Below are 13,296 nucleotides of genomic sequence, written 5' to 3'. Positions count from 1 at the left end.
TCACAGACATATATAGCCCCCTGGGGTTGTTTCAGTGGTACTCAGCTGCTGCAATTGGTGTTCTTGGTCAGCATTTTGCAAATGTAACCAACAACCGGGACCGCGGTGGCAGGGCACGCCTACCATGAGATTTAAATGTGTAATTCACTACTGCGATCGCAGTTCCCATTGGCTGCAATGGCATGGTCATTGGTGGTGTTACACTGCAGGGGCCAGGAGGTCGCTCCCGCAATTGTGCATCTTTCAATTGTACCCAATATCCGGGCCCGCGGTAGTGGAGCACGCCTACCGCGGGTTTCAAATGTGTAATTCACTACCGCGATTGTGGTTCCCATTGGCTGCAATGGCATTTGCACAGGCGGTGTCACACTGCGGCATCCAGGCGGTCGCTACCGTGATCCTGCATCTTTCTATTGTAACCAATGACTGGGCCCGTGGTTGCCGAGCACGCCTACTGCGGGTTTCAAATTTGTAATTTACTACCGTGATCACGGTTCCCATTGGCTGCAATGGCATGGGCATTGGCGGTGTGACACCGCTGGGTCCAGGCGGTCGCTACCTAAATCCTGCTTCTTTCAATTGTAACCAATGATCGGGCCCGCGGTAGCGGAGCACGCCTACTGCGGGTTTCAAATGTGTAATTCACTACACAGATGGCGGTTCCCATTGGCTGAAATTTCATTGGCATTGGCGGTGTCACACCATGGGGTCAAGGCGGTCGCTCCCGCAATCGTGCATCTCTCAATTGTACCCAATGACCGGGCCTGCGGTAGCGGAGCACGCCTACCGCTGGTTTCAAATGTGCACCACTGCAAGGTACATCTCATCCGAGTGAAGGCTTCTGGAGGCCTTGTAGGGGCGGATCAAGGATTTGATAATGGGAGGCCCATTACCACCTAGGGGCTTATGGGCGACGCACAGGGCCTTGAAGTTGATTCTTTCCTGCAATGGTAGCCAATGGAGCATGCGTAATGCCAGTTTTGCAGAGCTTAGTTTCTGGGTTCCCGTAAGCAGCCTTGCAGCAGAATTCTGCACGGTCTGCAATTTTGAGATTACATGGATGGGGGCACCCAGGTAAAGGGCATATATAGTCTATTCTTGATAGGATAATTGCTTGGACCAAAGTTTATTTAGGTTTGATCTGGTAGTAGCGGTAAAACTTTGCGAGTCATTCCTAGCAAGCCAAAACAAAGTGCGGTGGTTTTTCTGGCTTGAACTTTGAATGAAAGGTCTTGTGACCGGTTTAGACAGGGCGTTACCTGAAAACACATGGAAACACCTATGCTCCAGGAAGGATTTGAGCCATTATAGCACCTTGCCGGACACTCCTAAATTCTTGAGACGGTGAGCCAGGATCTTGTGGTTCACTGTGTCGAAGGCTGCGCTTAGGTCGAGGAGTATTATGGCGGCTGTTATGTTATGTTATGTTAGTGCTATTTGTATTGCGCACGGCTGCTCCAGCGAAGGAGCGTCCCGGCGCACCGACAAGGTGGCGAACACAACACAACTGGGGAACAGAAATAATTATTAAGAAATTGGGGAGTGCAGGATTTAACAAAGCTCAGAAAATAAATGAGTTTTAGCGGCCTTGCGGAAGGAGAGCAGGTCACCAAAGGTCCGGAGTTTCAAAGGGAGAGCGTTCCAGAGTGCGGCTGCCCGCACCTTAAAAGAGCGACCCCCCACCCGACTGAGTTTGAACCGAGGGGCTACCGCTAATTCTTGGTCTAGCGAGCGCAGAGTGCGGCCCGGGATGTAAGGGCGCAAGAGTTGGTGCAGTAAGGGAAGTGATAGGCCCTTCAGAATTTTGAAGGAAAGGCACAAAACTTTAAAGTGGATCCGCTGCCTAACGGGTAACCAATGCAAGGCTCGCAAAGATTGACCGGCCGAGCAAAACCTAGGAAGACCTATGATCGCTCTGGCCGCAGCGTTCTGCACTCTTTGAAGTCGGGTTAACTCAGCCTGGTTTAATCCTATAAAAAGGGAGCTGGCATAGTCCAGCCGTGCCAAAACCGTTGCTTGCACCACCAATTGACGAGTTGCGGCATCGAAGTATTTAAGGGCAGGGCGCAGATTGCGCAGGATGCCGAAGCAGCAAGCCGCCGTCCTTTTGGTGTGGCCAACGAAGTTGAGGGAAGGGTCCAGCCAAACACCAAGGTTTTTGATCTCCGCAACCGGAGTGGGGGTCGGCCCCAACTCAGAGGGCCACCAAGTATCTCCCCATAGGTCCGTCCGCTTCCCAAAGATCATCACCTCCGTTTTTTTGGCGTTTAGTTGGAGACAGTTGGACGTCATCCAACCAGCCACCGCCCTGAGTCCTTCTCTGAATCTTGGGGCATCCACCCCCGAGTCCCCGCTGATCGTGACCGCTAGCTGGGTGTCATCTGCGTACGACACCATGGTCATACCACAGAGCTTCACAACCTCAGCCAGCGGCCTCACGTAGATGTTAAACAACGTGGGGCTCAGTGAGGAACCCTGTGGGACCCCAAGAGACAGACGATGACATTTGGACTGGTAGGGCGGGGACGCCACACAGAAGGAACGATCCCTGAGAAACGAACGGAACCACTGGTGTGCAGTGCCGATCACCCCTATCTCCTCAAGACGTTGCAGGAGAATGTCATGGGAGACCGTGTCAAAGGCGGCGCTTAGGTCTAACAAAACAAGCGCCGCCGTTTGACCTGCATCCAGAACTACCCGAAGGTGCTCGACCATAGATAACAGTGCTGTCTCCGTACTGTGGCCAGCCCGAAAACCATTCTGGGTGTCGTCCAGAATGTTGGCATGCAACAGATGACCAGAGAGGGCGGTGTTGACATGCGCCTCCGCGAGTTTGGCTGGCCACGGGAGAAGTGAAATCGGGCGGTAGTTCTCCGATTTTGTAGGGTCGAGAGATGGTTTTTTCAAAATGGGCATTACTACCGCATGCTTCCATTTCAAAGGCACTTGGCCTGATGATAGCGACGTGTTGATTAAGTCGCAAACCGGGCGAGCAAAAACCTGGTCTCTGAACATAGGTGGCTTGAGCGGGTCGTCCGGCGACCCCGACTTAACTCGGAGAGCCAAGGCCGTGTAAGACTCCAAAGAGAGAGAGGGGAGAGAGTCTAGCACCACCTGATCCAACCGGATGGGAGGCCCCATACTGGTTTGTGCAGTGGAGGAGGGGAAGGCCCTATATATGGTCTGGACCTTCTCCAGGAAGAAAGCCGCCAGCGCTTCACAATGAGTATTGGAGCTGATGGAGTTACCGGCCGGCTTCCTTGCCACAAGGTCTTTAAGGGCCTTAAAGATGGTTTTAACAGGATTCCCACTATTGCGAAACTCCAGAGCGTAGTATTCAGCCCGGGTTCTACAAACCGCGCGGTGATAAGACTTGACCGCAGCCATATACAGGGTTTTTTTGCTGCTGTCATACCTCTTCCTCCAGTCTCTCTCTGTACGTCTGCAGACACTTTTCAGAGCCCTCAGATTGCCATCATACCAGGGACTGGGGGCGCGGGAGCCACACTTACTGGAAACCATCGGGATAAGGGAGTCGAGGGCCCTGGTTACCCATCCGCAGAAATGGTCATAACCAGACTCCACGTTCTCCACTGCACCCAGCGGGTCGTCAGTAAGAAGGCGGTGGAGATCTTCCGCCTTTAATTTGCTCCAGCGCCGTCTGGGCATGGCTCGCAGTGGCACCTTAAGTGGGGCTTCATCAAGACTACAGTGAATGGTCACGAGTGAGTGGTCTGACCAGGTCAGGGGGAGGGGGGGGGCCACTGTAACCCCTTCTAAGTTAGAAAAAAAGGGGTCCAGAGTGTGGCCACCACTATGAGTGGGGTCCGAGACCAGCTGGAACAATTGAAGGGCCTCAAGGTCCGCCACCATCCCTCCCACAGAAGAAAGACACAAAGTGTCAAAATGGAGATTCAAATCACCAATGATAGAAAAATTGGCAGACCCTACTGCTAGTGAACTAACCGCCTCAGGGAGAGCCTCTCGAAATGCCACTGAGCTACCAGGTGGACGGTAAATCAGCAATCCTGACAAGGTAAAATGCGGAGTAACCGCAACCTTGAACAGGGCGCTTTCGCAGCCCGTGATGTTCTGCACACTCCAGGCGCAAGAATAGCACGATTTAACAGCAAGAGCGACGCCACCCCCTCTCGAAGAGCGGTTGAGCGTGTAGATGGAATACTCAACGGGGAACGCCAGATTCAATACCGTAGAATCGGTGTCTTGCAGCCATGTCTCTGTCAGACAAAAGATGTCAGGGGGGTCATTGTCCACAAGATCAGCAATATCCTGATAATGCTTGACCGCCGATCTGACGTTTAAATTCCAGATGGTGAGATGTCGCGAAGAGACCTTACTGCTTATGGCAGGCTGCACTATACAAGACCCCAAACAGGAAGGGGCTTCGAGTAGCCAGCCGCCACAAGCACAGCGATGGGGGCCACACAAAGGGTCACCGCGGACTTCGGCGCAGGGAGGCAGACAGGTATTAAATGCCAGGAGACTCTCCCTGGTATACATAAGCATGGTTAGAGATGCACCTGATGTAAATATCGCCACGAAGCCAGCGCAACCGGGCGCGGACGGACGCAGACGGGCAGGACTCTGGCACGACTCCGGCCACGCGAGGACGCGCCCGCTGCGCGATCCCGCTGCGCTAGGGGAGGAGCCTTAAATAGGTGTTCCCAGGCGTCACATGTGCATTCAAGCGCTGTCAGCTGGAAAAGCCTCAATCCACTCACCCCACTCCAAGATGTCCGCCAAAAACGAACCAGGCACCCACCCCAAGACCAGACCCGCCAAAACGGCGGTGAAGGGGCACGATTTATGGTGCAGGTAAGGGGCAATTTAAAAAAGGGTCAAAATGACCAAAACAAACAAGAAGAATATATAACGTTTTTAAAACAGCAGTTTTACTGCAAAAACGCGCAAGCGCTCTCGCAGCAGCAGCCGCCTTGTCAGGGGCTGAAAGCAGGAGGGACTCGCCCTAAATAGGTGTTCCCAGGCGTCACATGTGCATTCAAGCGCTGTCAGCTGGAAAAGCCTCAATCCACTCACCCCACTCCAAGATGTCCGCCAAAAACGAACCAGGCACCCACCCCAAGACCAGACCCGCCAAAACGGCGGTGAAGGGGCACGATTTATGGTGCAGGTAAGGGGCAATTTAAAAAAGGGTCAAAATGACCAAAACAAACAAGAAGAATATATAACGTTTTTAAAACAGCAGTTTTACTGCAAAAACGCGCAAGCGCTCTCGCAGCAGCAGCCGCCTTGTCAGGGGCTGAAAGCAGGAGGGACTCGCCCTAAATAGGTGTTCCCAGGCGTCACATGTGCATTCAAGCGCTGTCAGCTGGAAAAGCCTCAATCCACTCACCCCACTCCAAGATGTCCGCCAAAAACGAACCAGGCACCCACCCCAAGACCAGACCCGCCAAAACGGCGGTGAAGGGGCACGATTTATGGTGCAGGTAAGGGGCAATTTAAAAAAGGGTCCTCCCAAGTCGAGGATCTTCCTTGCTTCCTCCACAACCACCAGTAAGGCAGTCTCGGTGCCCTGGCATGGGCGAAAGCCCGTTTGTGAAGGCTGGAGCAGGTGATTGGATTCCAGAAACGTGGAAAGGGTATGGTTGAAAATTTTCTCTTCGATTTTGCCAATTGCTGGGAGCAGCGAGATAGGGCGATAGTTGCCCGAGTCTGCCGGTTTCAGGTGTGGCTTTTTGAGCAGAGCTTTTACCATAGCTTTCTTCCAATCGGGGGGAATGACTGTGATTGCGGAAGCAGAGCACACATACCGCACATATGGACACATTATGCTTTAGCAATGGCCAAATCTCATCATGGAACACTAGACACTTACAATGTATTATGCCACCTGATTGCTTAATTCAATGCTAGTGTGACATTGAACTCACTGATGACTACACATGCCATGTCAGTGCACATGATTACATGCATTGACATCTACTTCTTCACATGTCACATATGATATTTGTGTGCATGTACACTGATTTGGTGTGTAATGGCCTCTCATATTTGTGAACATGTCAATGTGTGAGATGGCTAATCAACCCACAGTAATGATGGACTGACTACATAAAGTGCCTATTTCACTGTGTAGATTGCTGAATTCATTTTGATAGTCGATCAGCTTACACACAGTGTGCTTAAGGTGTAGAAAAGTTGTGCTCTGTGCAACTTAAGCAAGAAGGTGTGGCAGGTACAGCAGCTACTAAGAAGTCAGCAGTGTTGCTGTTTCAAACATGTGCTGTGTCAACTACTCCCAGAGCTGGTACCATTTTCCATTCACATAATCAGATTATGTTTTGGAAGTAATCAGTATGTACATTCTGACCACATGTATAACGGTGTCTCTGCATGTGACTTGTGCATTAAGCTGTTGTTTCAGTCCAGTCATTGCTGGTGCTGTGCAAGTCAAGATGCAAGATGTTTGACACACCTCATAAGGCAATGAAATTGACATGTATCCCCTTTAAATTTATGCAGGAGAAGACCAAATGTGCATCGTCTGTTCACAGTATTGGCAAACATGGAGAATGAGGACATCATAAGAAAATCCTGTCTCGATAGCATTGCACTTCAAGACCAATGTGCTCAGTTTGAGCCCCATCTGAGGCCTCACAGAAGCTCTCCGACTGCTTTGACACCAAGAGTTAAGGTGATGGCGGCCCTGCATTACTCTGCAACTGGTTAGTTCCAGTACACGGTGGCCATCGCCGGAGGGATGTCTCAACCGATGTTCAGCATGGTGCTACCTGATGTCCTGTCTACAATGATGACATACAAGGACCGCTACATCCATTTTCCTGGGGGACATTAATTGGCAGCTGTGAAGGGTGATTTTTATGACCTTGGCCACATCCCTAATGTTGTGGGCACCATTGACGGCACACATGTTGGCCTGGTTCCACCACAGACACATGAGCACATATACAGGAACAGGAAGATTTCCATTCCATTAATGTGCAAGTGGTATGTCAAGCGGTATGATAATCTCCCATGTTTGTGCTGGATATCCCGGATCAGCACATAACTCCATACTGCGTAACAGCATCATACCACAACTGATGGCAAATCTGCATTCGGAGTGTGCGTGGCTTGTTGGTGAGTACGCAGAGTCAAGAAGTGTGCTGTATGTGTGACATGCTGTTCTCAGCTCCTGCTATGTAATTAAATTGCCCCCTGTATGTCACACCTAGGTGACTCTACGTATCCCAACCAGCCTTGGTTGATGAGCCCACTGAGGAATCCAAGGACCCCGGGGGAAGTTCACTACAATGATGCACATGGGAGGACACGTTGTGTGGTGGAGCGGGCTTCTGAAGTCTAGATTCCGTTGTCTGGACAAGAACGGAGGTGCACTTCTCTACTGTCCCCAAAAGGTGTGTCAGATCATAGTTGCATGCTGCATGCTCCAAACCTGGCCTTGCACAAAGAGATCCCCCTGCTCCTAGACAATGATGAGCAGCAGATACCCCCCCTGCAAACCCACACATGTCCAGTGACGACGATAGTGGAGAAGAGGAAGGTGTCGCCCTGCATAAACAGCTTAGCGACAACTACTTCCCTTGAGAGTAAGTGACATTGTACAAAAGTGACATTGTCTGTTGTCTTTGATGGTAGTGGCAAGGTATACATGATTTTTTTTTTACTGCTGCCTGTTGTTGGCTCTGTGCAAATGGCTGATGTGTGTGGTACAGGGTGTATTTGTACAGGTACCTCATGTCTATGTTGAAGTAGTTGCTCATTGTTATGTGTGCTGGTTTGTGTACGTTGTGTACGTTGATGACTAGTGGTGTGTTCTAGCTGTGATGGTATCACCTGACAAGTACATCTCATTCTCCTGTGTCTTTCTAGGTCCCTTCATCCTCTCAATGCCTTGACACAATCAGAGCTTGTGGTACATTGGAATTTGAGTTGACTTTGTACATACTGTGATAAACATGGTGCTGACACATAGACATAGGTGTGTAAAGTGTGTTTATTTACAATAATTATTTGTGAGGAACAAGTGATTTTTTACGAAATTGTGGAAAGTGAATTTCTGGGTTGTCAGCGATGGTAAATGAGAGCAATAGAGTAGTCACCACATTAATGTAGTCACACAGTCCAACAGACTCCTGCCATCAACATGGCAATGTGGGTAAGGATAGCCAGCACAGTCAATGTCAAGGGAAACAGAGGTGCCATCATGGCTGGCTCGGCAAATAGCGTTTGGATGGTGCATGGCCACGTGATCCTCCCCTGGTGTTTCTCGGATGGCCCCTTGTGCGTTTGTCAGGGGGGGCCTCTGCTGTGTGCTTAGCGGTGTGTGAGGAGTCATTTTGTTGCAGCTCCCCCCTCTCTGTTGCCACATCTGAGGTGGTGGGAGTATCAGCATGTGGGCCACTGGAGGGGGGTTAAGCTGTCATTTGGGTCGCATGTCTGTCCCTCAGAACACCCACAAGCTGGCCCATGAGGCCCACAATTTGGCCCATACGCGTGTCCATGGACCTCAGCAGCAGGTGGAGCTCAAGCACTTCTTCCACAGCCTGGCCCATCTTTCCCTGGGTTGGCTCATATGCTCCATGGACTTTGGCGATGGTGGCCAGGGCTTTGGTCTCAGTGTCCTTCTGTATTTGTCCCCTAGTTGACCTCCCACCTGCCCTGCTGACCCGGACCTGTGACATTGGCACTCAACGCACCTGCAAACTCTGATTGTGTGGTGGTGTTGATAACCACTGAGGCAGGGAGAGTGTTGCAGGCAGCAGTGGTGGTGGTGGTGGTGGTTGAAATGAAATGAAATGAAATGAAAACAATATTTAATAAAGCGCACTGCTGCCAAGCGGCTTCCTGGCGCTGGGGGGACCTGGGTAAGAACTCACAGAGGGAAACACAGGGGGCCTAAGAGGGGAAGGCCAAAGAGAAAAGAAAAGTTTTTAAGGCTTTACGAAAGTGGCTAAAAATAGGAATAGAGCGAAGATGAAGTGGGAGACTATTCCAGAACTGGGGAGCCAAGACGGAAAGACGAGTGCCCCCAGATCTGGATTTGCGGAAACGGGGAATGTGAAGAAGGGAGAGAGAGGAAGAACGAAGAGTGCGACTGGGAACATAGGAAGAAATGAGGGAAGTGATGTAGGCAGGGGCAGAGCGGGAGTGGGCGCGAAAGGCAAAGCAAGCAAGTTTGAAAAGGGATCTGAAGCAGATGGGGAGCCAGTGAAGGGATTTCAGAACCGGGGTAATGTGAGAGGATTTGGGAAGGGAAAGAATGAGACGGGCAGCCTGGTTTTGAATGGCCTGTAAACGTCGGGATTCGTGGGAGGGGATGCCCACGTACAGGCCATTGCCATAGTCGAGGCGTGAGATGACTAAAGCCAAGACTATGGATTTAAGCGCGTCGATGGTGAAGAAACGAGATATTTTCCGAATAAGACGGAGGGAGAGGAAACATGAAGACACCACAGAACTGATCTGGCAGTGCATGGTTAAGTCAGAGCTGACTTTGATGCCAAGGGTGCGAACAGAGGGAGAGGGCGTGGGGGGGGGGCCAAAAGAGGGGGGCCAATGTGCAGGGGACCAAGGGTTAGAGGGACCACCCGTAAGGACAAGTTCCGTTTTATCGGGGTTGAGCTTAAGATGGTTGGCGCTCATCCATTCCGAAATAAAGATAAGGGTGGAACTGAACTTGGGAATAGAATCAGGAGAAGAAGACAGATCAAAGACAAGCTGGAGGTCATCAGCGTAATTATATACAGAGACCCCCCGCTTGAGAAGAGAAGAAACAAGGGGACAGATATATAGGTTAAAGAGGAGAGGGGAAAGAGAAGAGCCCTGAGGAACACCGCAGGGGACCGAACAGGAAGGGGCAGAGAAACCAGAGAGATGAACAGCCTGATGCCTATCCTGAAGAAAGGATGCTAGCCAAGAGAGGGCCGCGCCCCGAATGCCCGCTGCGCAGACTCGGCCGAGAAGAATGGAATGGTCGACCGTGTCAAACGCAGCGGACAAGTCGAGAAGCACCAAGGCTTGGGGAAGGTTAACATCTGCCTTACCCTTAAGTTCGTCCAAGACCGCTAGAACCACCGCCTCTGTAGAGTGGCCAGGGCGGAAGCCCGCCTGGTGGGAGGCTAGAAGGCCATTGTCCTCAATGTATGAGGAGAGGCAGGAGGTGACGTGGGTCTCTAGGATCTTACCCAGGTAGGGAAGAAGGGAAATGGGACGGAAATTAGCTGGGAGGGAGGGATCTAGGCCAGGTTTTTTGAGAATAGGGAGGACAACAGCAGATTTAAAGGAAGAGGGGACAGCACCGGAAACCAGTGAGGAGTTAAGAAGAGAAAGGGGGGGACCAGGACAATTAGTGAAGAGGATTTTGAGGATCCGTGCAGGAACACCATCCAAAGGAGAGCCAGATTTAACTTTAGACAGGTAGTTGTGAAACAAATCAAGGGAGATAGGGGGAAAAGTGTCGAAGAAAGAAGAAGGAAGGGTAACAGGGCTGGTAGGGGTAGGCTGAGGCACAGTAGGAATGTCAGCTTTAATTTTCGCAATCTTGTCAATAAAGAAGTTATTAAGTGACAGACAGAGGGGTTGGGAAGGAACCAAGCTAGGGGTGGAGCGGTCAGAAGTAGCAAGATTGCGAACCAAGGAAAACATTTCACGAGGTTTATTTACGGAGAGCGATACTCTCTCCGTAAAATAGGAGGTTTAGGCATTAAGAACTGCTTTTTTATAGTTGGTGAGGAGTTGTCTGTACTGAGCTCGCAGAGGAGGGGAATACTGACGTCTCCAAAGGCGTTCCGCCCGTCTGAGATCAAGTTTTAGTGCCTTGAGCTCAGTGGAGAACCATTTGTGCGCGTCGTATGGACGAGCCGCTTTGATCTTTTTAAGCGGGGCCACACGATCACACGAAGCAGCAAGCCATGTACTTATGGCTTTGGCCTGAGATTCAAGAGGGAGACAAGTGAGATCAGGAGCAGAAGATACCAAAGAGAGTGAGAGGGAATCAAGGTCTGTTTGGTTCCAATTGCGTGCTAGAAGGTTTTTAGGGGGAGAGGGTTTGACAACCATACCCAAGTGAACAGAAAAAGAAATAATAGAGTGATCAGACCAGACACAGGGAGAGATGGAGGGAGGTGAAGCAAGGGGGCAAGACGACCAAATTTGGTCAAGTATATGACCATGCACGTGGGTAGGGGCTGTGACATGAGAAGTGAGGTTCAGACATTGAAGGGTGACCGAAAAGTCTTTAGAAAAAGAGTCTTCCTTAGGGTCTCCTGGACAGAAGTTAAAGTCACCAAGAAGGAGTACAGAGGAGTTGTTGACCACAAGGGTGGCCAGCAGCTCCTGGAAGGAGGCTACAAAGGAAGGCATCGATTGAGGGGGGCGATAGACAAGAACCACAGTAAGGGGGGAAGGAAAGTTGAGGGAACGAGCCACCAGGTAGTCCACGTTAGGAATGGGGGGGTGGGGGAGGAGCTGAAATTTAAATGACGACCGAACAATCATCGCCACCCCCCCGCCAGCCTTGCCATCCGGGCGGTCAGCTCGGAGAGCATAATAGGTGCCAGGGAGGATGGCTAGCAGATCAGGGAGAGAGTCAGAAGTGAACCAGGTTTCGGTCAGAAATAAAAAGTCTGGAAAATCAGTGGTTAAAAGATTAAAAAGTACTGTCTGGTGTTTAACTGCGGACCGAGTGTTGAGTAGGTAGGCAGAGCCAACCGTAGGGGCCAGAGGGGAACGAGTAACCGGAGGGGAAACAGAGGGGAGAGGAAGGGAGTCTGGAGAAACAAGAATTGAACGAGGTACAGGAGAAGAAAGAATACCAAGTGTTTGTAGGTGATGATGGGGGAGAGAGGCAGGAGAGGGAGAGGCAGACAGTGCAGTAAGTTGGGCCGCAGTGTAAACCAGGCGAGAGGCAGAACGGGTGGCCCCTGGTCCCGGCCCGTCGCGGACGGGCGCAGACGGGCTTAACTTAGGCGCAACTTCGGCGCGCCTTCGTCGCGCCCGCTGCGCCCGCCCGCTGCGCCGCCGGAAGACAGGTTGAGGCCGCAAAGGTCGTTGCATCAGGGGTCAGCGCTGTGGTTATTGCTGTGGTGTTGGGGACAATGAGGGCCTGAGACGTGGTCAGCTCTGGCAATCCGGATGAGCCAGGTTGTTGCTCCTCACCCGAGAAACATAGGGAGTCCGCATCCGAGAGTTCACGTTCCGGGGAGGGGGAGACTGGCTCTGCAGGTTGGTGTTGTCTTCTGCTGCAGTTGCTTGTGGATCTCCTGTTGAACAGAGGTCAAATGGTCATTGAAGTGCACTTAACAAGGTTGGTGTTAGACGTTTGGATGTTACATGTGATAAACCACACACTTTACAGTGCACCCACTTGGTATGGCTAAAAGACACTGGGCATCAGGACATGATGTTGAGGTACATACATTACTTGTCCATGGTGTGACATGTGAAAGGGAAGTATGTGCCAAATACAGATTGTGTGATTACAAGGACATGTCATCATCTATCAACTTGCGGCACATCAACTTTATGTGATGCGTCTTTTTGGTTTGTTCTGCATGGAATCATTTTCAGCTAGGCAAGAACTAGCCATTGTAATGTCATACATACCTTTTTCATATCATGTACTTTATTTTGTTTGTCAGATTGACCATGCATGGTTTGTGTTCATAATGGGCCTTCATACTCTGACACCATGGCAGTCACACATTGCATTCAGTGCTGTGCATGATTGGGCCCTGAATTTCTTTCACATGTGACTTGTTGAGTCAAAGTTAAATTTCTTTGACAGTTACGTACGTTTAGCTGTCGTCACGCGTGTTGGACCAGGCCCTTTGGCAGGTTCACCCCTAAACTTTTTGCAGTTATCCCAGCCTTTGTCCCTATGTAGTGTTAGTGGTTTTAGGCCTCTAGGCACTTTAGCACTGTGTCCCAGTGTAAAGTGCGTGAGCTCTGTGTTACCTTTAGTGAGACTGGCCTGCCCTCCCATAGGAATGCATGGGGGATATGTGTGTCCATGGTAATTGCTGGAGTGAGAGGAATGCAGGGTCAAGTGTAGTATGTGCGAACTCGTGAGAATAAATGCCGCGCAATGATGTGCGCAGATTTATTGTGACTGGTGGAGAAGTGCCATTTTTAGAAGTTGGCATTTCTGTGTGCCGTGTGTCTGCCTGCCTGATGTGGAGTGCATGTCTGGCTTGTGATTGACAGGTGCTGGATGGTGTGGGGAATTCCAGGAGCCAGGGTGAGTCAGCCCAGTGGTGAATAGCGAGATCTGCATCTAGATGGGAGGGAGGA

Source organism: Triturus cristatus, chromosome 10, assembly GCF_964204655.1.
Source record: "Triturus cristatus chromosome 10, aTriCri1.1, whole genome shotgun sequence".
NCBI classification, from domain to species: Eukaryota; Metazoa; Chordata; class Amphibia; order Caudata; family Salamandridae; genus Triturus; species Triturus cristatus.
This window is presented reverse-complemented; position numbering follows the sequence as displayed.